Consider the following 25,464-nt stretch of genomic DNA (forward strand, 5'->3'; position numbering starts at 1 on the left):
TTTTTTGACCTGTTTTTAAAAGGTTTTATTGTCATTTAATAATATACAAGAAATGAGAATTCATTTTGAATAGAAAGGGCTTAAATCAAACACAAAAACAATTTAAAAAAGCATAACTGACGCATGGATCTGAAGTTAATCTGGAGATTTACGCATTGAAAGTAATAAATACTTTTGTTCCAACACTTTTGTAAGGGGGACCCTTTTGGGTCCCCGATTATTTTAGTGGGAATTCTTTTTTTTTTAAACTGTCATTACCCAAAAAATAATAATGATTTGAAATCAATGTTATGAATTATTGACCTATTCAAGGTTCCATTTAATTCACATCAAATATTCTTGTTTTATGCAGAAGAAATTACATATTTTCTGTGTTCGACAAATAAACTACATTTTTTTTTTTTTGACAAAAAGGGTTCAAATCAAACACAAAAATAATTTAAAAAAACATAATTGACAAATAGATCTGAAGTTGATCTTGAGATTTACGCATTGTAAGTAGAAAATACTTTTTTTCTAACGCTTATGTAAGGGGGCGATTTTATTAGTGGGAATTTGTTTTCTTTAAAACTGTCATTAACCAAAAAATAATAATGATTTGAAATCAATGTTATGAATAATTCTCCTATTAGGGGCTCCATTTAATTCACATCAAATATTCTCGTTTTATGCAGAAAATATTACATATTTTGTGTGTTTGATGTATAAACTACATATTTTTTTTTTTACAAAAATGGTTCAAATCAAACACAAAAATAATTAAAAAAAAACATAATTGACGAATAGCTCTGTAGTTAATCTCGAAATTTACGCATTGTAAGTAATAACAGTTTTGTAAGTGGGACCCTTTTGGGTACCCGAGAATTTTAGTGGGAATTGGTTTTCTTTAAAACTGTCATTACCCAAAACATAATAATGATTGAAATAAATGTTTTGAATTATTGACCTTTTCAAGGCTCTATTTACTTTACAACAATTTTTAAAAAAATATAATAATGCATATATTGGGTGTTTGCCGTATAAACTATATTTTATTTGACACAAAAGGATAACATCAAACACAAAAATAATATTAAAAAATCAATTGACAAATAAATCTGAAGTTGATCTCGAGATTTTCGCGTTAAAAGTAATAAATACTTTTTTGCAACATTTTTGTGAGTGGGACCCGTTTGGGTCCTCAGGGATCTTAGTGGAATTTTTTTTTCTTTAAAACTGTCAGTACCTCAAAAATAATAATGAATTAAAATCAATGTTGTTATGAATTATTGAGCTTTTGAAGGCTCTTTTTACTTCACAACAAATATTTTTTTTAATGCAGGAAATATTGCATATATTGTGTGTTTGCCATACAAAATACATTTTATTTGACTAAAAAGGGATTACATCAAACACAAAAATAATTTGGAAAAAACAATCTACAAATAGATCTGAAGTTGATCTCGAGATTTTCGCTTTAAAAGTAATAAATACTTTTTTTCTAACATTTTTGTAAGTGGGACCCTTTTGGGTCCTCAAGGATTTTAGTGGGAATTTGTTTTCTTTAAAACTTGGAGTACCCCAAAAATAATAATGAATTGAAATCAATGTTGTTTTGAATTATTGAACTGTTGAAGGCTCTGTTTACTTCACAACACATATTTGTTTTGATTTGACAAAATAGTGATTACATCAAACACACACAAAAAAAAAAAACTATCTACAAATAGATCTGAATTTGATCTCGAGATTTTCGCGTTAAGAGTAATAAATACTTTCTTTTCCAGCATTTTTGTAAGTGGGACCCTTTTGGGTCCTCAAGGATTTTAGTGGGAATTTGTTTTCTTTAAAACTGTCAGTACCCCAAAAATAATAATTAATTAAAATCAATGTTGTTATGAATTATTGACCTATTCAATGCTCCGTTTACTTCACAACAAATATTTTTAGACAACAAATATTGCATATTTTGTGTGTTCGACATATAAACTACAAGTTCTTTGACAAAAAAGGGATTTAATCAAACACATGATTAAGAAAACATAATTGACAAGTCGATCTGAAGTTGATCTCGAGATGTATGCGTTGAAAGTGATAAATACTTTTTTTCTAACAATTTCTTAAGTGGGACCCTTTTGGGTCCCCGGTGATTTTAGTGGGACTTTGTTTTCTTTAAAACTGTCAGTACCCCAAAAATAATAATAAATTGAAATCAATGTTGTTATGAATTATTGACCTATTTAAGGCTCCGTTTACTTCACAACAAATATTTTTTGACAAAAAATATTGCATATTTTGTGTGTTCGACATATAAACTACATGTTCTTTGACAAAAAAGGGCTTTAATCAAACACATAAATAATTAAAAAAGCATAATTGACAAGTAGATCTGAAGTTGATCTCGAGATTAACACTTTCTTAAGTGGGACCCTTTTGGGTCCCCGGTGATTTTAGTGGAAATTTGTTTTCTTTAAAACTGTCATTACCCTTATTATTGACCTATTTAAGGCTCCATTTAGTTCACATCAAATATTGTCGTCCTATGCGGAAAATATTACATATTTTGTGTGTTCATCCATATAAACTACATTTTATTTGACAAAAAGGTCTGAAATCTAATAATACAAACCCAAGGATCAATAAAGTACTTTCTATTCTATTCTGAGTGACAAACAGTTCTGAAAATGATCTAGAAATTTACGCACTGTGAAAGTAAAACTTTTTTTTTTGGAACACTTTTATAAATGGGTCCCCATTAACTTTAGTTGGATTTTTTTCTTTAACACTGTCATTGGTCAAAAATTTATGAATTAAAATCAATGTTGTAATGAATTATTTACATGTGTTCCACTTTTATTTTGTGTGTTCGTCATATAAAAAAATACATTTGCTGTGACAAAAAGGGCAAGAACCAAACAAAAAAACCCAAGAAGCAATAATTCAAAAAATTAATCAACAGATAGATCTGAAGTTTATCTAGACACTTGATCGTTGAAAGTTAAAAAAAATAATTAAAAAAATGTACTACTTATTTTTTACACGTTTGAGTGGGGCTCTTTTGTATCCCCAATAATTGTAATGGGGTTTCTTTCTTCTTAAACTTAATCATGAATAAAATCAATGTTTTAATGAATTATTGGGTTGTACTTGTATAGCGCTTTTCGACCTTCAAGGTACTCAAAGCGCTTTGATACTATTTCCACATTCACACACTGATGGAGGGAGCTGCCATGCAAGGCGCCAACCAGCACCCATCAGGAGCAAGGGTGAAGTGTCTTGCCAAAGGACACAACGGCAGTGACTAGGATGGCAGAAGCGGGAATTGAACCTGCAACCCTCTGGTTGCTGACACAGCCGTTCTACCAACCGAGCTATACCGCCCCCATTCATTAACCCATTCAAGGCTCCAAATACTTCACATCAAATGTTCCACTTCGTGTTGACTCAGTCACGTGACGCCAATGGATCGATTTCCAAGCTTATGGACAAAAAACACACACATGGACTACGACTACCACAACTACTGCACACAACCCTCCATCCCACGCTTTTGCGATTTCAGCCCCACGGTATAATGGACTACGAAGCTGAACCCATGAGGTCAAGATGTCCCACGACGTTGCAAGTCTTGAGTTTTTGTCTGTCGTAAATATGTACTTATACCGAACAAGTTTATTGTGGCTGGAGGTTTTTCTCTGGTCTCAAACTGAGCCCCCTTCCAAAGGAGCTTATTTTGGGAGTTGCATGTTCATCTTCTCACCTCGTTACGGGCCCATCAGTCTTCCGGTTCAATTTATTGTATGTCTGTTCTTAGACGGGTTATACCAAACAATAATGTTGTTTTACTTTTTTTAAGTGCAATGACAAAAAAGTTAATTCCATTTTATTCTAATATGGAAGACCGTGGCCTCATTGGCATGTTGAGCTGGTCTTTGAAAGGTTAATGAAGCGGCAAAGGTATTACTACTTGTATGCAAAGTGTCCTGTGGGAGGACATGATTATGTTCAACGAGGGTCACCCTGGACAGTCTGGACAATGCCACCGCTGCGGTTGGTCTTAGAATCAATGCCGCCAAGTCAAAGGTGATAACGTCATTGATCCCGGCAGATGTTAGGTACCCGATCTCTCTTGAGGGCTTCGACCGAGAGGACACAGAGTCCTTTGTCTACCTTGGTCCAACGGTGGTTCCGGCGGGACTGGGTGCAGCTAAAAATCGTGCGTCGCACAAGTACCGCCAGAACAACTTTTGTGTGAAGGAGGGAGAATCTACCAGGCTGTTGTTCAAACTGTCCTCTTCTAAGGCGAGAAAACCTGGCCTTAATCAATCAATCAATCAATGTTTATTTATATAGCCCCAAATCACAAATGTCTCAAAGGACTGCACAAATCATTACGACTACAACATCCTCGGAAGAACCCACAAAAGGGCAAGGAAAACTCACACCCAGTGGGCAGGGAGAATTCACATCCAGTGGGACGCCAGTGACAATGCTGACGATGAGAAACATTGGAGAGGACCTCAGATGTGGGCAACCCCCCCCCCCCCCCCTCTAGGGGACCGAAAGCAATGGATGTCGAGCGGGTCCAACATGATACTGTGAAAGTTCAATCCATAGTGGCGCCAACACAGCCGCGAGAGTTCAGTTCAAAGCGGATCGAAGACAGCAGCGAGAGTCCCGTCCACAGGAGACCATCTCAAGCGGAGGCGGGTCAGCAGCGTAGAGATGTCCCCAATCGATACAGGCGAGCGGTCCATCCTGGGTCCCGACGAGCGGTCCATCTTGGGTCTCGACTCTGGACAGCCAGTGCTTCATCCATGGTTATCGGACCGGAGCCCCTCCACAAGGGAGGGGGGGACATAGGAGAAAGAAAAGAAGCGGCAGATCAACTGGTCTAAAAAGGAGGTCTATTTAAAGGCTAGAGTATACAGATGAGTTTTAAGGTGAGACTTAAATGCTTCTACTGAGGTAGCATCTCGAACTGTTACCGGGAGGGCATTCCAGAGTACTGGAGCCCGAACGGAAAACGCTCTATAGAGGGTAGACGATCAACGAAGGCTGGAGGTGTTCGACAATGACCGCATCCTACGGAAGAGGCAGTACTTATCCCCTGTCTTATCGACGCCTGAATCTATGGTTTCTTCCTTCTCTGCTGTTGCAACGACCATTAGAATGGTCTGGTCTTGAGGCTCGACGGCCGTAGGGCGAGTTGGTTTGCGATGTCCTCCTCCCGCCTCCACTGCCTCACGAGCTGCGTATCCATTGCAGTTTTTCGCAAAATAAAAGAAACAATTTTGATAAACTTGTAGGTGTTTGCATTAAAGGGTGTTTTGCGTCATGAGCTGTATTTCTCGTTAAAACCTCATCCCCCGAGACTCCACTTCGAGGAAGATATTTCAGCCAGCGCTGTTTCCGTGAGGTCAAGACCAAGGCAGCGGAGGATTTCTCGAAGGCAGCCTCCTTACGGCCCGATTGACATTGTCTGGGCATGTGGGTCTCTCCGAGCCTGCGGGTCGGCCTCTATTCCGGGTAAGAGACCGGCGAGACGGCCTGGAGCGGCGGTGCTGCCTCGCACAAACGAAACCTGTCCTGCATTGGCACAAGTTCGGTGTTTTAGTGACCTCTAAACAAATGCTTTGGCCAAACACTTCAACATCGAAACGTCTCAAAAACCACCTCTTGTTTTAGTGATATTTGAAAGGTTTTTTTCAAAATATGGGTGTATCAATCAAAGTTAAAGTTCCAATTATCATCTGCATTTGACCCATCCCCAATTCCAAACCTTGATGCTGAGTGCCAAGCAGGGAGGATAGGGGTCCCATTTTTATGGTCTTTGGTATGACTGGGCCGGGGCTTGAACTCACGACCTTCAAGTCTCAGGGCGGACACTCTAACCACAAGGCCAAAGAGCAGGTTTTCCTTGTTTCTTATTGCGATATTTAGGTTTTCCGCATTTCTAGTGGTAATGGAAACACAACTACTGGCACAACCGCATTGGTGGACAACTAGAGACCTGGGCAATGACGATCAAGGAGGACCTCTCGGAACACTCGGGTCTGCAAGGCCACAGAGCAGGTTTCCTTACCAGTTTCTTATTTGCGATATTTAGGTTTTGCGCATTTCTAGTAGTAATGGAAACACAGCTACTGGCACAACCGCATTGGTGGACAACTAGAGACCTGGGCAATGACGATCAAGGAGGACCTCTCCGAACTCTCTGGTCCGCAAGACCACAGAGCAGGTTTCTTTAACAGTTTCTTATTGCGATATTTAGGTTTTGCGCTTTTCTAGGGGTAATGGAAACACAGCTACTGGCACAAGCGCGTTGGTGGACAGCTGAAGACCTGGGCAATGACGATCAAGGGGGACTTCTCTGAACTTTCAGGTCCGCAAGACCACTGAGCAGGTTTCTTTAACAGTTTCGTATTGCGATATTTAGGTTTTGTGCATTTCTAGGGGTAATGGATTCACAGCTACTGGCACAACCGCATTAGTGGACAACTAGAGACCTGGGCAATGACGATCAAGGAGGACCTCTTCGAACACTCGGGTCCGCAAGACCACAGATCAGGTTTCTTTAACAGTTTCTCATTGCAATATTTAGGTTTTGTGCATTTCTAGGGGTAATGGAAACACAGCTACTAGCACAAGCGCGTTGGTAGACAGCTGAAGACCTGGGCAAAGACGATCAAGGAGGACTTCTCAGAACTCTCGGGTCCGCAAGGCCACAGAGCAGGTTTCCTTGCCAGTTTCTTATTGTGATATATAGGTTTTGCGCATTTCTGGCACAAGCGCATTGGTGGAAAGCCGAAAACCTGGGCCATGACGATCAAGGAGGACTTCTCCAAACTCTCGGGTCCGCAAGGCCACAGGGCGGGTTTCCTTACCAGTTTCTTATTGCGATATTTAGGTTTTACCCATTTCTAAGGGTAATGGAAACACAGCTACTGGCACAAGCGCGTTGGTGGACAGCCGAAGACCTGGGCAATGACGATCAAGGAGGACCTCTCTGAACTCTCGGGCCCCCAAGGCCACAGAGCAGGTTTCCTTACCAGTTTCTTATTGGGATATTTAGGTTTTGCGCATTTCTTGGGGTAATGGAAACACAGCTACTGGCACAACCGCATTGGTGGACAACTAGAGACCTGGGCAATGGCGATCAAGGAGGACCTCTCCGAACTCTCGGGTCCGCAAGACCACAGAGCAGGTTTCTTAACAGTTTCCTATTGCAATTTTTAGGTTTTGCGCATTTCTAGGGGTAATGGAAACACAGCTACTGGCAAAAGGGCGTTGGTGGACAGCTGAAGACCTGGGCAATGACGATCAAGGAGGACTTCTCCAAACTCTCGGGTCCGCCAGACCACAGGGCAGGTTCCTTACTAGTTTCTTATTGCGATATTTAGGTTTTGTGCATTTCTAGGGGTAATGGAAACACAGCTACTGGCACAAGCGCGTTGGTGGACAGCTGAAGACCTGGCCAATGACGATCAAGGGGGACTTCTCCGAACTCTCAGGTCCGCAAGGCCACAGAGCAGATTTCCTTGCCAGTTTTTTATTGTGATATTTAGGTTTTGCGCATTACTGGCACAAGCGCGTTGGTGGAAAGCTGAAGACCTGGGCAATGACGATCAAGGAGGACTTCTCCAAACTCTGGGGTCCGCAAGACCACAGGGCAGGTTCCTTACAAGTTTCTTATTGCCATATTTAGGTTTTGTGCATTTCTAGGGGTAATGGAAACACAGCTACTGGCACAAGCGCGTTGGTGGACAGCTGAAGACCTGGCCAATGACGATCAAGGGGGACTTCTCCGAACTCTCAGGTCCGCAAGGCCACAGAGCAGATTTCCTTGCCAGTTTTTTATTGTGATATTTAGGTTTTGCGCATTACTGGCACAAGCGCGTTGGTGGAAAGCCGAAAACCTGGGCCATGACGATCAAGGAGGACTTCTCCGAACTCTCGGGTCCGCAAGGCCACAGGGCGGGTTTCCTTACCGGTTTCTTATTGCGATATTTAGGTTTTACGCATTTCTAAGGGTAATGGAAACACAGCTACTGGCACAAGCAAGTCGGTGGACAGACATGGGCAATGACGATCAAGGAGGACCTCTCCGAACTCTCGGGTCCCCAGGGGGTCAGCCTGCGTTGGTGGAACTGAAATTGCTCCGCCGTCTCCTGCGACCGCTCTGCGTGGGCTGCTATGATACCCTGTCCAGATTGTACATGAGAACACCCTGGACAGCACAGAAGTAGTCAAAATCCAGGGATTTCAATTTCAATGGACCCGTATAAGACTATGAAGCGTTCATATAAGAGCGATAAGTAGATAACTCCCCAACCAATTTTAGTTCACATCTTATATTCCAAATAAATGATGGCTCACAGCCAATTAGGAGCAAATCATCAAGCAGGACAAGCAATAATAGGGATGATCCCGTCCATCAAGCTGTCCCTTTCGTTTCCCTCCTTCCTCAAGGACAAAAGCAGGTGTTAATAGGACCTCACTGAGCACAAAGTGGCAAACAACACCCACCCCGCCCCCGGGAATGCAAACACAGCGGGATAATGAGCTAATAAATTGCTTTGGGGTAGATAAACATCCCATAAATATCACAAGTGTTTCTGCATGGAGCGTGTTTGATCAGGCCTCATCCGCTTTCAAAGGGCGGCGTCCTTTAAACGTGGAACAATTGCAAGAATATCTGGATAATGCTCCCAAATGGGAATAAGTCCATACACAAACACACACACAGGTAGCATAAAACGCTCGGCACAGCTGGAGGGTTTGAGTAGAAAACATGCACATTAGTGGAATGCGGGTGGTAATTTTAATGCGCTCCTCCGGTTTACCCCCCCCATGCACAATTGAGAAAATAGCTGTCCCCCTGCCGGGTTGTCTTCTGAGGGCACTGGGAAATTGTAAAAGTGACCAGAAATCGGCTGGACAGGATAAGGCAGGGGTAGGGAATCTATGGCTCTAGAGCCAGATGTGGCTCTTTTGATGACTGCATCTGGCTCTCGGATAAATCTGAGCTCACATTCCTTAAAATGATAAGTAATGAATAATTCCACTTGTAATCACAGTGTTAAAAACAACGTTCAAAATATAAAACATTCTCATGCTTTTTTATGTTCAAGAAGTTGCGTTAATGGTAAGTAGTAATTTATTTATTATTGGTTAGTGTGGGGCTTGCCCTCCTGGGGGTTCTTCAGACCACCAAGCACCGACATGAGAGCTCTTTTCAGGGTTACATTATTGTTTTATTTTTCAATAAGTCTCTCAGTTGCTTTCCAGCAATTGTATTTTTCTCTCTCGCTCGCGCTCTGGCTCCAGCCTCCACCCCGTCTCTCCTCCTGGCTGCTGCTTATAACAGAGTGACAGGTGGTTAGATAACAAGGCCCAGGTGGGGCCTGTACGCACCTGTTGCTGATTTTGAGGCCGGTCCTGGGACACCCAAGTTTGCTGCAGGCCCACAGGCCACACCCCCACCACAGTTAGCTTCAGAATAACAATGTTAGTCCAAAGAATAAGAGACCTATTATACTCTAGAAATGTTGGTCTTACTTAAAAATGCACGCATTTAGTTGTGTTCAGTGTTATTAAATATTATATGGCTCTTACGGAAATACATTTTTAAATATTTGGCTTTCATGGCTCGCTCAGCCAAAACGGTTCCCGACCGCTGGGATAAGGGAATGGGAATGGTCTGCAGAATTATTCCTTCATCATAGTTGTCACTTCTTCCTGTTGTCTATTCTATTTGCAGAACAGCGGGTGAAGTCGATTAACATCAATAAACATTTAACCTCACTTTTACCTTTGGAAGTCTTTGAAGACTCCTTATGTCATACTTGCCAACCTTGAGACCTCCGAATTCGGGAGATGGGGTGGTTTGAGGATTTTTGGTACGGGGTTGGGGGGGGGGGGGGGTGGTGGTAGCGGGGGGTTTGTATATTCTAGCAGCCCGGAAGTGTTATTGCTGCAAGGGGTTCTGGGTATTTGTTATGTTGTGTTTGTGTTGTGTTACGGTGCAGATGTTCTCCCGAAATGTGTTTGTCATTCTTGTTTGGTGTGGGTTTCACAGTGTGGCGCATATTTGTAACAGTGTTAAATTTGCTGATGCATACCGAGTTAGGCAGTGAGCAAATTCGTCCAAAAGATGGCACCACAGCACAGACCGCAGGGTTCAAAGTGTAGGAAAAAAGTAGCGGTTTATAGTCTGGAATTTACAGTACTTGAAAACTGACATGGTTGATATATAAAATATAAAATACTGTCCTGCTGTTCCATAAACAACATTGCTTGTGTTTTCAGCTTTTACTGAGGCATCTTCAGGAAAATATCAGTAGACAAGGACACAAAATAGAATACAAGCGACTTACCTTTTTTTTCTGTAGTTTCTAAAGACTAGATCTAACCAATCTAAGTCTATGACTAGATCGGACCAATCTAAGTCTATGATTAGATCTGACCAATTAAAGTGTAAGACTAGATCTGACCAATATACATTTAAGGCTAGATCTGACCAGTCAAAATCCAAGACTAGATCTGACTAATCTAAGTCTATGACTACATCTGACCAATCGAAATATATGACTAGATCTGACCAATCTTGGTCCAAGACTAGATCTAACCAATCTTAGTCTAAGACCGGATCCGATATTCTAGGTCTATGACTAGCTCTGACCAGTGAATGTCTAAAGGTAGATCTGACTATTCAAAGTATAAGAAAATATATTTTGGTTGATTGATTGAAACTGTTATTAGTAGATTGAACAGTTAAGTACTTATTCTGTACAATTGACCACTAAATGGTAACACCCGAATATGTTCTTCAACTTGTTTAAGTCAGGGTCCATGTTAATCAATTCATGGTAGTTTAACTGTTCATTTGAACAGTTAAAGTCTAAGACAAGATCTGACCAGTCAATGTCTAAAACTATACCTGACCAGTTTAAGTCTATGACTAGATCTGACCAATCTAAGTCTAAAGCTAGATCTGACCAATCAAAGTCTAAGACTATATCTGACCAGTTAAAGTCTAAGATCAGATCTGACCAGTCAAAGTCTGAAACAATATCTGACCAGTTAAAGTCTGAAACTATATCTGACCAGTTAAAGTCTAGTCTTAGACTTTAACTGGTTAAAGTCTAAGACTAGATCTGACTAATCTAAGTCTAGGACTATATCTGAACAATGTATGGCTAAGATTAAGCCTCACCAATCTAAGTATTGACTAGATCTGACCAATATAAGTCTAAGACCAGATCTGACCAATCTGAGTCTAAAGCTCGATCTAACTAATCAAAGTCTAATACTATGTCTGACTAGTTAAAGTCTAAGACTAGATCCGGCCAATCTAAGTCTAACGCTCGATCTGACTAATTAAAATCTAAGACTATATCTGACCAGTTCAAGTCTAAGACTAGATCTGACCAATCTAAGTCTATGACCAGATCTGACAAATGTACGGCTAAGATTAAGCCCCACCAATCTAAGTCTTGACTAGATCTGACCAATCTAAGTCTAAAGCTCGATCTGACTAATCAAAGTCTAATACTATATCTGACTAGTTAAAGTCTAAGACTTGATCAGACCAATCTAAGTCTAACGCTCGATATGACTAATCAAAATCTAAGACTATATCTGACCAGTTAAAGTCTAAGACCAGATCGGACCAGTCAAAGTCTAAAAGTATATCTAACCAGTTAAAGTCCAAGACTAGATCTGACCAATCTAAGTCTATGACTAGATCTGACCAATGTACGGCTAAGATTAAGCCTCACCAATCTAAGTCCTGACTATATCTGACCAATATAAGTCTAAGACCCGATCTGACCAATCTAAGTCTAAAGCTCGATCTGACTAATCAAAGTTTAATACTATATCTGACTAGTTAAAGTCTAAGACTAGATCTGACCAATCTAAGTCTAAAGCTCGATCTGACTAATCAAAATCTAAGACCATATCTGACCAGTTAAAGTCTAAGACCAGATCGGACCAGTCAAAGCCTAAAAGTATATCTGACCAGTTAAAATCCAAGACTACATCTGACCAATCTAAGTCTATGACTAGATCTGACCAATGTATGGCTCGGATTAAGTCTCACCAATCTAAGTCTTGACTAGATCTGACCAATATAAGTCTAAGACCAGATCTGACCAATCTAAGTCTAAAGCGCGATCTGAATAATCGAAGTCTAATACTATATCTGACTAGTTAAAGTCTAAGACCAGATCTGACCAATCTAAATAGTAGATGGTTGTACTTGTATAGCGCTTTTCTACCCCATTTTTAAGGAGCCCAAAGCGCTTTGATAGTATTTCCACACTGATGGCGGGAGCTGGCATGCAAGGCGCTAACCAGGACCCATCAGGAGCAAGGGTGAAGTGTCTTGCTCAAGGACACAACGGACGTAACTAAGATGGTAGAAGGTGGGGATTGAACCAGTAACCCTCAGATTGCTGCCACAGCCACTCTACCAACTTCGCCACGCCGTCCCCAGTCTTAGTCTAAGACTAGATCAGACCAATGTACGGCTAAGATTAAGCCTCACCAATCTAAGTCTATGACTAGATCTGACCAATATAAGTCTAAGACCAGATCTGACCAATCTTAGTCTATGAGCATGAGCTGACTAGGATGAGATGCAAAAACAGTCAAGTTGCGATGGATTGATCGCCCTGAGATGTGCTGAAACTCGATACAAAACAAGTCTAAAATCACAAACTGGTCCACAAGGTTGTTAAATTCAAATTGAAATCGTATGCCATAAGCAGAGATAAACTGGATGTCCGGTCCTACAGAGTCAATAGATTTTTAGCTCGCAGCTCCACTTGATTGGCAGACATTCTGTATTTTCTAAATGTCTCTTGCCTCGTCCGTAGTTGTCCCTTGTGGTTTTTGAAGCGAAGCTCCTTACGTTTCACTTCAGATATTTTTCTTTCCCTGGCAAGTGCTGTCAGTCCCGATGTCTCTGCTGACCTTAGTGACTCTACCGTCCCAACATTAGATCGTCTCCCTTTTTCTACTCCTACTCCTTCCCACCGGACTTCCTGACCCGACATTGTTCCTCTTCACCCCACCCGGATTCAATCTTTTCCTTTTGGTTGTTTCCCCCCCCCCACCCCCCTCACAACCTTCATTTCAGTCGGAAACTTGAGCAGCCGTCCCAGAGGTGCCGAGACTGAACAAACTGCATGGTTGCGCCTCGAAGACGGTCGCAGGAACCCTACGACACTGATGTGACCAACCAACCTCACAACGCTCGTAATGAGTCGAAGGGAAACAGAGATTTTAAAGCGTCAACTTCGAGCTCATCTTCTTCCAATTCTCTTTCTCCGAGCAGAGGTGCTGATGCAAATCAATAAAGTCATTTCCCCGCATATTTGTTGCAATCAGCATCCGGTCATGCATGCTAACAGGAACTGAGGCGTTTGAAGGCAAGCCTCCTACAGACATCTGTTTTTTGTTTTCAGGTTGAAGCCGAGTACTCTTCAATATTTGTACTTGTATTTATTTCTATGTGTATAACACTCGGTGTAGTTAGGGGTGTCCAAACCTTTTTGACTTGGGAGCCGAGTTGAGCTAAAAAATCTAACCGGGGGCCGAAAGCCGAATGCATGTAAAGTCAATTAATACACACACACACACACACATATATATATCACCACCTCTATATATATATATATATCAGCACCTCCAAGTCCGAGTCCATGGTTCTCGCCCGGAAAAGGGTGGAGTGCCATCTCCGGGTTGGGGAGGAGACCCTGCCCCAAGTGGAGGAGTTCAAGTACCTAGGATTCTTGTTCACGAGTGGGGGAAGAGTGGATCGTGAGATCGACAGGCGGATCGGTGCGGCGTCTTCAGTAATGCGGACGTTGTACCGATCCGTTGTGGTGAAGAAGGAGCTGAGCCGGAAGGCAAAGCTCTCAATTTACCGGTCGATCTACGTTCCCATCCTCACCTATGGTCATGAGCTTTGGGTCATGACCGAAAGGATAAGATCACGGGTACAAGCGGCCAAAATGAGTTTCCTCCGCCGTGTGGCGGGGCTCTCCCTTAGAGATAGGGTGAGAAGCTCTGCCATCCGGGAGGAACTCAATGTAAAGCCGCTGCTCCTCCACATCGAGAGGAGCCAGATGAGGTGGTTCGGGCATCTGGTCAGGATGCCACCCGAACGCCTCCCTAGGGAGGTGTTTAGGGCACGTCCAACCGGTAGGAGGCCACGGGGAAGACCCAGGACAGGTTGGGAAGACTATGTCTCCCGGCTGGCCTGGGAACACCTCGGGATCCCCCGGGAAGAGCTAGACCAAGTGGCTGGGGAAAGGGAAGTCTGGGTTTCCCTGCTTAGGCTGTTGACCCCGCGACCCGACCTCGGATAAGCGGAAGAAGATGGAAGATGGATGGATATATATATATCATCATCATCATCATCATCATCATCAGCCGTTGTCAGTCCACTGCTGGACGAAAGCCTCAGCGTGTTTCTGCCATTTAGCGTACTTTTCATGCTGGTTATTAGCCTACACCTTCCACGCTGGCTCGGTGCGGGTTGGAAGGGGTATTTTATATCAGAGATCCTTCTCCTAGACTAATTGCCTTACTGGGCTGTTGAACTTAGTCCGTCCTGTTGGTTGTCCGCGCCCCATTTACCCAGGGACCCGCTCAACTTTATGGCGCTGACCACCCGCCAGTCACAAGAGAAGGTGCAAACGGTTCTTTGTGTGCATTTTATAGACGTTGGTTGGGACTCACTAACCCCACACACAACCTCCCATCTCATGCCTGGATGTAATTTAACGTCATACCCAGGACACTGGGTATGACATATGTATATATATATATATATATATATATATATACAAACCCGGTTTCCATATGAGTTGGGAAATTTTGTTAGATGTAAATTTAAACAAAATACAATGATTTGCAAATAATTTTCAACCCATATTGAGTTGAATATGCTACAAAGACAACATATTTGATGTTCAAACTGATAAACATTTTTTTTGATCTTGCAAATAATCATTAACTGTACAATTTGATGCCAGCAACACGTGACAAAGAAGTTGGGAAAGGTGGCAATAAATACTGATAAAGTTGAGGAATACTCATCAAACACATATATGGAACGTCCCACAGGTGTGCAGGCTAATTGGGAACAGGTGGGTGCCATGATTGGGTTTAAAAGCTGCTTCCATGAAATGCTAAGTAAATCACAAACAAGGATGGGGCGAGGGTCACCAATGTGTAAGGAAATTGTCGAACAGTTTTAGAACAACATTTCTCAACGAGCTATTGCAAGAAATTTAGGGATTTTACCATCTACGGTCCGTAAAATCACCAAAAGGTTCAGAGAATCTTGAGAAATCACTGCATGTAAGCGATGATATTACTGCCCTTTGATCGCTCACACAGTACTGCATCAAAAACCGACATCAGTGTGTAAAGGATATCACCACATGGGCTCAGGAACACTACATAAAACCACTGTCAGTAACTACAGTTGGTCGCTACATCTGTAAGTGCAAGTTAAAACTCTACTATGCAAAGCAAAACCCATTTATCAACAACACCAAGGAATGCAGCTGGCTTCGCTGGGCCCGAGCTCATCTAAGAGAGACTGATGCAAAGAGGAAAAGTGTTCTGTGGTCTAACGAGTCCACATTTCAAATTATATTTGGAAACTGTGGATGTGGTGTCGTCCGGAACAAAGAGGAAAATAACCATCCAGATTGTTATAGGCGCAAAGTTCAAAATGAAGCATCTGTGATGGTATGGGGGTGTATTAGTGCCCAAGGCATGGGTAACTTACACATCCGTGAAGGCACCATTAATGCTGAAAGGTCCATACAGGTTTTGTAGCAATATATGTTGTCATCCAAGCAACGTTATCATGGACGCCCCTGCTTATTTCAGCAAGACAATGCCAAACCACGTGCTACAACAGCGTGGTTTCATAGTAAAAGAGTGTGGGTACTTTCCTGGCCTGCCTACAGTTCAGACCTGTCTCCCATCGAAATTGTGTGGCGCATTATGAAGTGTAAAATACGACAGCGGAGACCCCGGACTGTTGAACGACTAAAGCTCTACATAAAACAAGAATGGGAAAGAATTCCACTTTCATAGCTTCAACAATTAGTTTCCTCAGTTCCTAAACGTTTTTTGAGTGTTGTTAAAAGAAAAGGTGATGTAAAACAGTGGTGAACATGCCCTTTCCCAACTACTTATGGCACGTGTTGCGAGGGGTGGGGGTTTGTATATTGTAGCGTCCTGAAAAAGTTAGTGCTTCAAGGGGTTCTGGGTAATTCTTCTTTAATGTTTATATTGTGTTATGGTGCGGATGTTCTCCCGAAATGTGTTTGTCATTCTTCGTTGGTGTGGGTTCACAGTGTGGCGCATATTTTTAACAGTGTTAAAGTTGTTCATACGCCCACCCTCAGTGTGACCTGTATGGCTGTTGACCAAGTATGCTTTGCATTCAATTTTGTGTGTGTAAAAGCCGCATATATTATGTGAGTGAGGCGGCACGCTGTTTGTATGAAACAAACGTGACAACAGGTTGTAGAGGACGCTAAAGGCAGTGCCTTTAAGACACACCCCCAATAGTGTTGTCCGGGTGGAAATAGGGAGAATGGTTGCCAAGGTAGATTTTCGGGAGGGACAATAAAATTTGTGAGTCTCCCGGGAAAATCGGGAGGGTTGGCAAGTATGATATATACAGTACATGTTAGGTCAGGAAAAAAAAAACAGAGGCTATTTCATCCCTACAAGCCTGTTTCGAAGGTTTCCCTGCTATTCAAAAATCCCCTGAAGAGCAGGAAATTTTGAAGAAAGAACATCGCAAAGTGAGCAAAAACAAAAAACGCTGCAATTAGAAGCGGTACAGATGCATTCATTTCAATGTGAGCAGGAAACACCCGCCATATAGCCTGCTCTTCAAAAATCCCCTGAAGAGCAGAAAAACCTGCGGGTCATAGTTTTTGCGCTGAAGAAACGTCTCTGTTAATATAGCTCCAGACTTCTTCTGTTTGTCATTTATGCCACAACTGGTCGAATTACAACAGTAAAGCTGTGGCCTATTTGGACCACATTTAAGAAATCGTTACACCCCAACAATAAGAACTTTCGGTCTAAATTATGAACCACCGACTCCACCTACAAGCATTTCTTCTTGAGCGGCCATGTTTTTAAGGATGTCCAAAGTTCTAGACTTCATCCAAAGCAATCATTAGCCTTGTTGGCTGTTAGCCCAGCCCACTTACTGTGCTGGTTAAGTTTTGACAGGTTAAATATATTCACAAGGTGCTGAAAAACATGTTCATGAAATAATTACAGACATCATCAAATTATGACAGAATAATTTTAATCGTGTAATACTGTATTTTCCAGAATATTGAACGCATCATTACAAATGCCGCAGCCACTAGATTTTAGAAGATCATTTTTTTTAGTCACAGGTATCTGCATTGTGAAATGAGTTATTTACACATAAGTATTGTGTCAACGTTTATTTACATACCATAATTGTTCCCCATCAGCGCTTGTAACACAGCAGTAAAACGGCTGATTAAACAAAACAGAAGTCATGGTCATGGACCCTAGCTCTCCAATCAGCTAAACAGACTCAATATCTCAACGGTGACCTTTAGGTGACCTTACCGAGGAATTTGTGAAACTGAAACGATACAAAAAGAATACCATTGGAAGTTAATAATACTAACACTCATAAAGGTGTTAGCATGATAGCTCATGCTAACGACGATGATTACATTGAGATAGCGTGCACAAATAAGCATGAAAGCACACCTACAGACATCACACATGGGATGCTTTAGTAAGTAAGAATTGTTTTAGTAATCCTGTAAAACTTACAAAAGTTGCTTGGAGTGCTGAATGAGGAATCCATACGAGCAGAAACGCTAAAGACGGCTATAAGATGGAGTGGCACTTCGAAGTCCGGTTCAGAGCTCTAAACAGCAGGAATTCACATTCACCCAGCAGCACTTGCAGTGATTGAACTTGTCCAAAAGATGGCACCAGCAGCAACAACACAGCATTTAAGTGTTCTGTGCAAGTGTCAGCAAAGAAAAATCCATAAATTAGCTTCACCATTTTATAAGCCGCAGGGGGCAAAGCGTAGGTAAAAAGTTGTGGCTTAAAGTCTGCAATTTACAGTATGTGATGTTGTCAAAGTACTCGGAATTCATTTCGATCTAATTATGCCAAATGTAAGGCCTTCAAACGTAGATGTCAGATTCAAACACTTATGACATTAAACAAGACAAGAAGCAAGTAATTAAAACAGAGACAAAATTCTTCCATCCATCCATCCATTTTCTACCGCTTATTCCCTTTTGGGGTGGCGGGGGGCGCTGGCGCCTATCTCAGCTACAATCGGGCGGAAGGCGGGGTACAGCCTGGACAAGTGGAAATTTGGCTCAATTTGAGGAGAGACGCCTGGACACGGTACCCTTGTAAAGTGTCTCAGCACGCCCTGGCGAAAGATTTTACGCCTCGTCCTTTATTTGAACTTTCCCCGACCACATGGCAACAGCTGCTTCCAAAGGGACATGGGTCGTAAACAGCCTTGCCTTTGGTTACGGAACAGTTCAAAAGAAAAGGTCGTACAAGGTCCACAGAAAAAGTCGTAAAACAGTTCAAAGAAGAGGTTCGTAAATAGTTCAAAAAGAGGCTCGTAAAAAGAGTTCAAACAGAGGCATGTAAAAGAGTTCAAAAAGAGGCAAGTAAAATAGTTCAAAAAGAGGTTTGTAAAAATAGTTCAAAAAGAGGTGCGTAAAAGAGTTAAAAAAAGAGGCAAGTAAAAGAGTTAAAAAAGAGGCAAGTAAAATAGTTCAAAAAGAGGTTTGTAAAAATAGTTCAAAAAGAGGTGCGTAAAAGAGTTAAAAAAAGAGGCAAGTAAAAGAGTTAAAAAAGAGGCAAGTAAAAAGTTCAAAAAAGAGGTCATAAAAGAGTTCAAAAAGAGGCAAGTAAAAGAGTTGAAAAAAGAGGTCGTAAAAGAGTTCAAAAAGAGGTTCGTAAAAAGAGTTCAAAAAGACGCACGTAAAAGAGTTCAAAAAGAGGCAAGTAAAATAGTTCGAAAAGAGGTCGTAAAAGAGTTAAAAAAGAGGCAAGTAAAAAGTTTAAAAAAGAGGCCATAAAAGAGTTCAAAAAGAGGCAAGTAAAAAAGTTGAAAAAAGAGGTCGTAAAAGAGTTAAAAAAGAGGTTCGTAAAAAGAGTTCAAAAAGAGGCACGTAAGAGTTCAAAAAGAGGCAAGTAAAATAGTTCAAAAAGAGGTGCGTAAAAGAGTTAAAAAAAGAGGCAAGTAAAGAGTTAAAAAAGAGGCAAGTAAAAAGTTCAAAAAAAGGTCATAAAAGAGTTCAAAAAGAGGCAAGTAAAAGAGTTTAAAAAAGAGGTCGTAAAAGAGTTCAAAAAGAGGTTCGTAAAAAGAGTTCAAAAAGAGGCACGTAAAAGAGTTCAAAAAGAGGCAAGTAAAATAGTTCAAAAAGAGGTTTGTAAAAATAGTTCAAAAAGAGGTGCATAAAAGAGTTAAAAAAGAGGCAAGTAAAAGAGCATAAAAAGAGGCAAGTAAAAAAGTTAAAAAAGAGGTCGTAGAAGAGTTCAAAAAGAGGCAAGTAAAAGAGTTAAAAAAAGTCGTAAAAGAGTTCAAAAAGAGGTTTGTAAAGGAGTTTTAAAAAGCGGTGCCTGCAGGGGAGTCAGGCCCTGCTTCCTCTCCGCTTTGTAGTTCTTTGGTCAGACATTATCTTTCTGTTGATACCAATACATGAAAGAAACAGAAACACCTTCATGTTGCTCAACCCCCCCACAGAGTGGAGTTTTACAAACCTTCTTCTTGGTAGGTTCAAAGACATATGTTTGCTTCTCGCACTGAAAGTACCACAAAGGTTTTGTGATAACCTAGAAGCAATTATTCTAACAGTAGAAGAGAACAAAGGCCCTGCAGAGTAAATAAGGTTGACTAACAGGGTCCAAGACGGAGTCAAATGGTGTGAAATAAAAATGTAGCGACTAAATCAGACGTGACTAACGGTGTCTCCCGATGGCCGTGTTGACAACAGATCTGGTTCTGGATGAAAGCAGACTTTGTCGTTTAGCAATATTCCTATGTGACGGCGCGCTCGGCACACGGCGACTACAAAGCGCTAATTAGCCAAGCCCGGCATAACTTTGTTCTCGTTTAATCACGTTGTGACGCGGTGCCGGCGTACAATATTTAACAACTCCGGTCCACTGTGAGAATCTGTTTCATCTAAGGAGCCCGGCGCTAATTAGGTTTAATTGTTTTCGGTCCAGCAAAAAACATCCATCTCAACTGCAGACTTTCTCTTTGAAAACTGGGAAATGCATTCAGTGAAATGGCAAAAATGAAGCATTGATCTGTTACTTTAGATCAGGGGTTCATAACCTTTTTATACCCGAGGCCCAACTTTTCCACAACACTGGGCCTGGGACCCACTCAAATATTAATACTGAATTAGGACTTTTACTCCTCATTTTAATGGTAGTGAATAATCACGTTTAAATATACATATATCCATATATATATATATATATATATATATATATATATATATATATATACACTTTTATATCACTGGAACTAAAGGGCCAAGCCTAAATCTTGAAAAAACAACCCCACACCATAATTCCTCCTCCACCAAATTTCACACTCGGCACAATGCGATCCGAAATGTAGCGTTGTCCTGGCAACCTCCAAACCCAGACTGGTCTATCAGATAACTAGATGGAAAAGCATGATTCAGCACTCCAGAGAATGTGTTTCCACTGCTCTGGAGTCCAGTGGCGACGTGGTTTACACCATTGCATCCCCAGTTTGCATTGGACCTGCTTCAAAAATAATAATGAGTTCAAATCAATGTTATTAATTATTGACCTTTTTGAGGCACCAATTACTTCACACCCAAAAAATTTGAAGAATTTTGGTGGGTAAAATTTTGCATATTTTCTGTGTTTTCCGGATAAAACATTGAGTTTTCTTTGACAAAAAGGGCCAAAAAATAATCAAGTATCCATCCATCCATCCATCTTCTTCCGCTTATCCGAGGTTGGGTCGCGGGGGCAACAGCCTAAGCAGGGAAACCAAGACTTCCCTCTATATATAATAATATAATATAATGGACAGATGGATCGGAAGTTAATGCAGAGACTTAAATGTTGAAAGCAAGAACAATATATATCTGTATCTATATGACTTATTTTTAAAAACTTAACACACTCGGTCGGACCCTCTGGATTTTTAGTGTGTGTGTTTACGTTTATAAACAGTCATTGCTCGAAAAAAAAAAAAAATAATCAAAGTTGTTATAGATTATTGACCTATTTAAGGCTCCAATTACTTCAGAGAAAATTCTTCATAGAATTTGCATATTTTGTGTTTTTTGCCATAAAAAAAACTTGGTTCTGACAAAAATCGCTTGTAACTTCAAAAGTTTTAGGAACACCCACAACCATTTTTTAACCAATCACCGTCGAAAGCGCAGGGTGCCCCGCTAAAGTTTCCGGAACTTTTCGAAAGTCCCACCTCGATACTCGGAACTAAAATATTTCCTGAAAAACGAAATCTACCCGAGTAGGTTTTTGGTGGAAACACAAGGGGGCACTTTTTTAACCTGGTAAATGTGAAAGTTCTGTTATGATCCGCTGCCCGGATCATAGTCTGTTTACGTTTTTCGGTTCACTTGTTCTCAGCACCTTTCGAGTTTGTGTCTCAGTTGCCATGACGGCGGATTGCATTCACCTGCCTCTGGTTAGTGTTCGGGACGCGCACCTGTTGCCCGGGCACGAATCAGAAAGCTATTTAGTCCATACCCTGGCCTCACTCGGTCTGGCTTCCTAATTAGTTTTCGACAACGGATGACAACATTTGAACCCTCTTCTGTACCCGCTTGCTTCGACGCCGGGCTCTTTTACCTTCTGACTCCCACGCTAGCTCCTTTAGTTTTTGCCTTTAGTGCCATGAGCACGTTTTTATTTGTTACCATCTGATTTATTTCTAAAAAAATAATTTGTTCCTACCTTCACGCTGTGTCCGGAGCCCGATCTGCATTCCTGGGAGAACAAACCCCTGCATCACGATGCGACCCGGCCGTCACAAGTTCCTGTAAAAATTTAAATAATAACACTTATAATCGACGGATAGGTCTGAAGCAGCTCTTGAGGCTTAAGTTTTGAAAGGAAAAAAAAAAATATCTGACTTATTTGTAACACTTTTATGAGTGGGACCCTTTTGGGTCCCCAAGATTTTTAGTATGATTATGTTTTTTTTAAACAGTCATTACTCAAAAATAATTATGAATTAAATCAAATGTTATGAAATATTGACCTATTTAAAGCTCCAATTACTCCACATTAAAAATTCCATTAAAAATGTTTTGGTTGGGGATATTTTTTTTGATTGATTGAAACTTGTATTAGTAGATTGCACAGTACAGCACATATTCTGTACAATTGACCACTAAATAGTAACACCCAAATAAGTTTGTCAACTTGTTTAAGTAGGGGTTCATGTAAATGAATTAATGGTAATAATATTGCATATTTTGTGTTTGTGTCATTAAAAAACAAGGTTTTGCCAAAAATCTCTTGGAACTAAAAATTTTCGGACTGTCCAGAACTGTTTTTAATTAGTCCATGGTTGACAGCACAGTTGGTTTTGGAGGAAACACAAGAGGGCACTTTATTTACCCAGGTAAACTTTAAAGTTCCTGTAAAAGAAAAATAATAATAATACTAATAATCGACGGATAGCTCTGAAGTTGATTTAGACTTATTTTTACCTACTTTTAGGAGTGGGATACTTTTGAATCTCCAAGATTTTTAGTATGATTTTTTTTATTTATTAAACGGTCGTTGCTTGGAAAAAAAGCAATAAATTATATAAATGATGTATAATATATAATACAATAATATTCCACATTTTCTGAGGGAAATATTGCACATTTTGTGTTTTGGCCATAAAAAGAGCGCTTTGACAAAAAAAGGCATGAAAAGTTTAAAAGAAAAAAGAAAAATTATACCGATGGATACTGTAAATCTGAAGTTGATCCACAGATTAAAGCGTTAAGAAAAGATATATGACTTATTTTTGAATATTTGAAGACTAAGACCCTCACGGGTACTTGGGGCAGCACACTTCGGTTGGTAGAGTGGCCGTGCCAGCAACTTGAGGGTTGCAGGTTCGATTCCCGCTTCCGCCATCCTAGTCACTGCCGTTGTGTCCTTGGGCAAGACACTTTACCCACCTGCTCCCAGTGCCACCCACACTGGTTTAAATGTAACTTAGATATTGGGTTTCACTATGTAAAGCGCTTTGAGTCACTAGAGAAAAGCGCTATATAAATATAATTCAATTTAATTCAATACCTGGGACCAAACTGGAGGGGAGCCCGTAAGGTTTTTAATTTTTTTAAATAAAATTAAACACCACAATTTCAGTTTTGATGCAGCAACCTAGGTGGACAAAAGCATGAGAGACGGGCAACCGTTTTATAAACTGTTCCAACCTTTAGTTAGCGCTGTTACTCCTGTTTAGTAGTACACATTTTAAAATTCAATTCTAGTCACCTCTCATTATTTAGACAGCTTTACAACCAAAGAACGTGGGTGGACCCTTAGCTCCTCAAAGGCAGAGGAGTCCTGATGGATATTAGAGATGTGTCAAACACTTAGAGCAAAATGAAGCTGCTCTGTGCTGGAAATACACTGATCAGGTGAATCCAGGTGAAATCCATTATCCCTCGCTGATCTTATTGAAATTCATGCCAATCACTGGGGAGGAGCCAGAAATGCAAAAGCAAAAAGGTGAAGGATTGGAGAGACACAGCTTTGATTCAATAAACGGAGGTGTCCTCAATTCCCCATTTGGTCCGCAGCTTCTTTTTTCACGCTCACCTAAGCTTCTCTGTTCGAGAGTCGGAGTTGATGCGTGAAATAGTCGTCTCTCACCGCCGCCATTAAAGTGAAGGGCTTGGCTGATCGATTCAATTTATGATGTTTTGCATTGCAGATTTCCTGCGCACAAAAAGAGTCCTCCTGGGGGGACAGGGACAATTTAACGTCATGCAAATATGAACTCTTGTCATTTGTTGTTGACTGTGAGCCGCACATGAAAGAACATCTTCCATAAATCTGTGAAGTTATTTGTGAAGGCGACTTTGGTAAACTGTCGCTGGTTTTATTTGGAAGTTATAAGGCAATGAAAGTCTAACTGGAGCCTGCAAGAGGGGGCACGGAGAGGTGACTCTTCCAGGAGTGCACAGAAAAACACGTTTAACGTCTGAATCGAGATTCTAATTCACCCCAATTTTAAAACGATTCATGTTTTTAAAAATATCTATTTTTTCAAAGGAATTGATAAAAAAAACAAAATAATTCAGGCCATCTCCACGCACCCAGAAGGAGCTTTACTAACCTTGGTTGTAATAAGTTTCAGTATAATTATTATACGTAATAATTTAATGCAAAAATCGGTTTGAATCAAGAATCGCGTCAAATCAAGAAGTTGTTCTAAATCCAATCGTCACCCAACGAATCGGAATTGGATCGAATCGTTAGGTGCCCAAAGATTGAAACCCCTAGTCTATTAAGCATCCACAGAATCAGATCAAATCGCTTGCTGCCCAAAGATTGAAACCCCTAGTCTATTTAGCAACCACGGAATCAGATCAAATCGTTAGGTGCCCTAAGATGGACACCCCTAGTCTATTAAGCAACCAAGGAATCAGATCGAATCGTTCGGTGCCCAAAGATAGACACCCCTAGTCTATTAAGCAACCACGGAATCAGATTGAATCGTTCGGTGCCCAAAGATTGAGACCCCTAGTCTATTAAGCAACCACGAAATCAGATTGAATCGTTAGGTGCACAAAATATTGACATCCCTAACCATGGAATCCAACCATGGAATCGGATCGAATCATTCGGTGCCCAAAGATTGAAACCCCTAGTCAATTAAGCAACCACGGAATCAGATCGAATTGTTAGGTGCCCAAAATATTGACATCCCTAGTCGTTTAAACAACCATGGAATCGGATCGAATCATTCGGTACCCAAAGATTGAAACCCCCTGTCAATTAAGCAACCACGGAATGAGATCGAATCGTTAGGTGCCCAAAGTATTGAAATCCCTAGTCGTTCAAGCAACCATGAAATCAGATCGAATCATTCGGTGCCCAAAGTATTGAAATCCCTAGTCGTTCAAGCAACCATGAAATCAGATCGAATCATTCGGTGCCCAAAGATTGAAACCCCCTGTCAATTAAGCAACCACGGAATCAGATCAAATCGATAGGTGCCCAAATATTGACATCCCTAGTCGTTTAAGCAACCATGGAATCAGATTGAATCGTTAGATGCCCAAATATTGACACCCCTAGTCGTTTAAGCAACCAAAGGAATCCGATCAAATCGTTAAGTGCCCAAATATTGACACCCCTAGTCGTTCA

Source organism: Nerophis ophidion, linkage group LG24 (assembly GCF_033978795.1).
Source record: "Nerophis ophidion isolate RoL-2023_Sa linkage group LG24, RoL_Noph_v1.0, whole genome shotgun sequence".
Classification (NCBI taxonomy): Eukaryota; Metazoa; Chordata; class Actinopteri; order Syngnathiformes; family Syngnathidae; genus Nerophis; species Nerophis ophidion.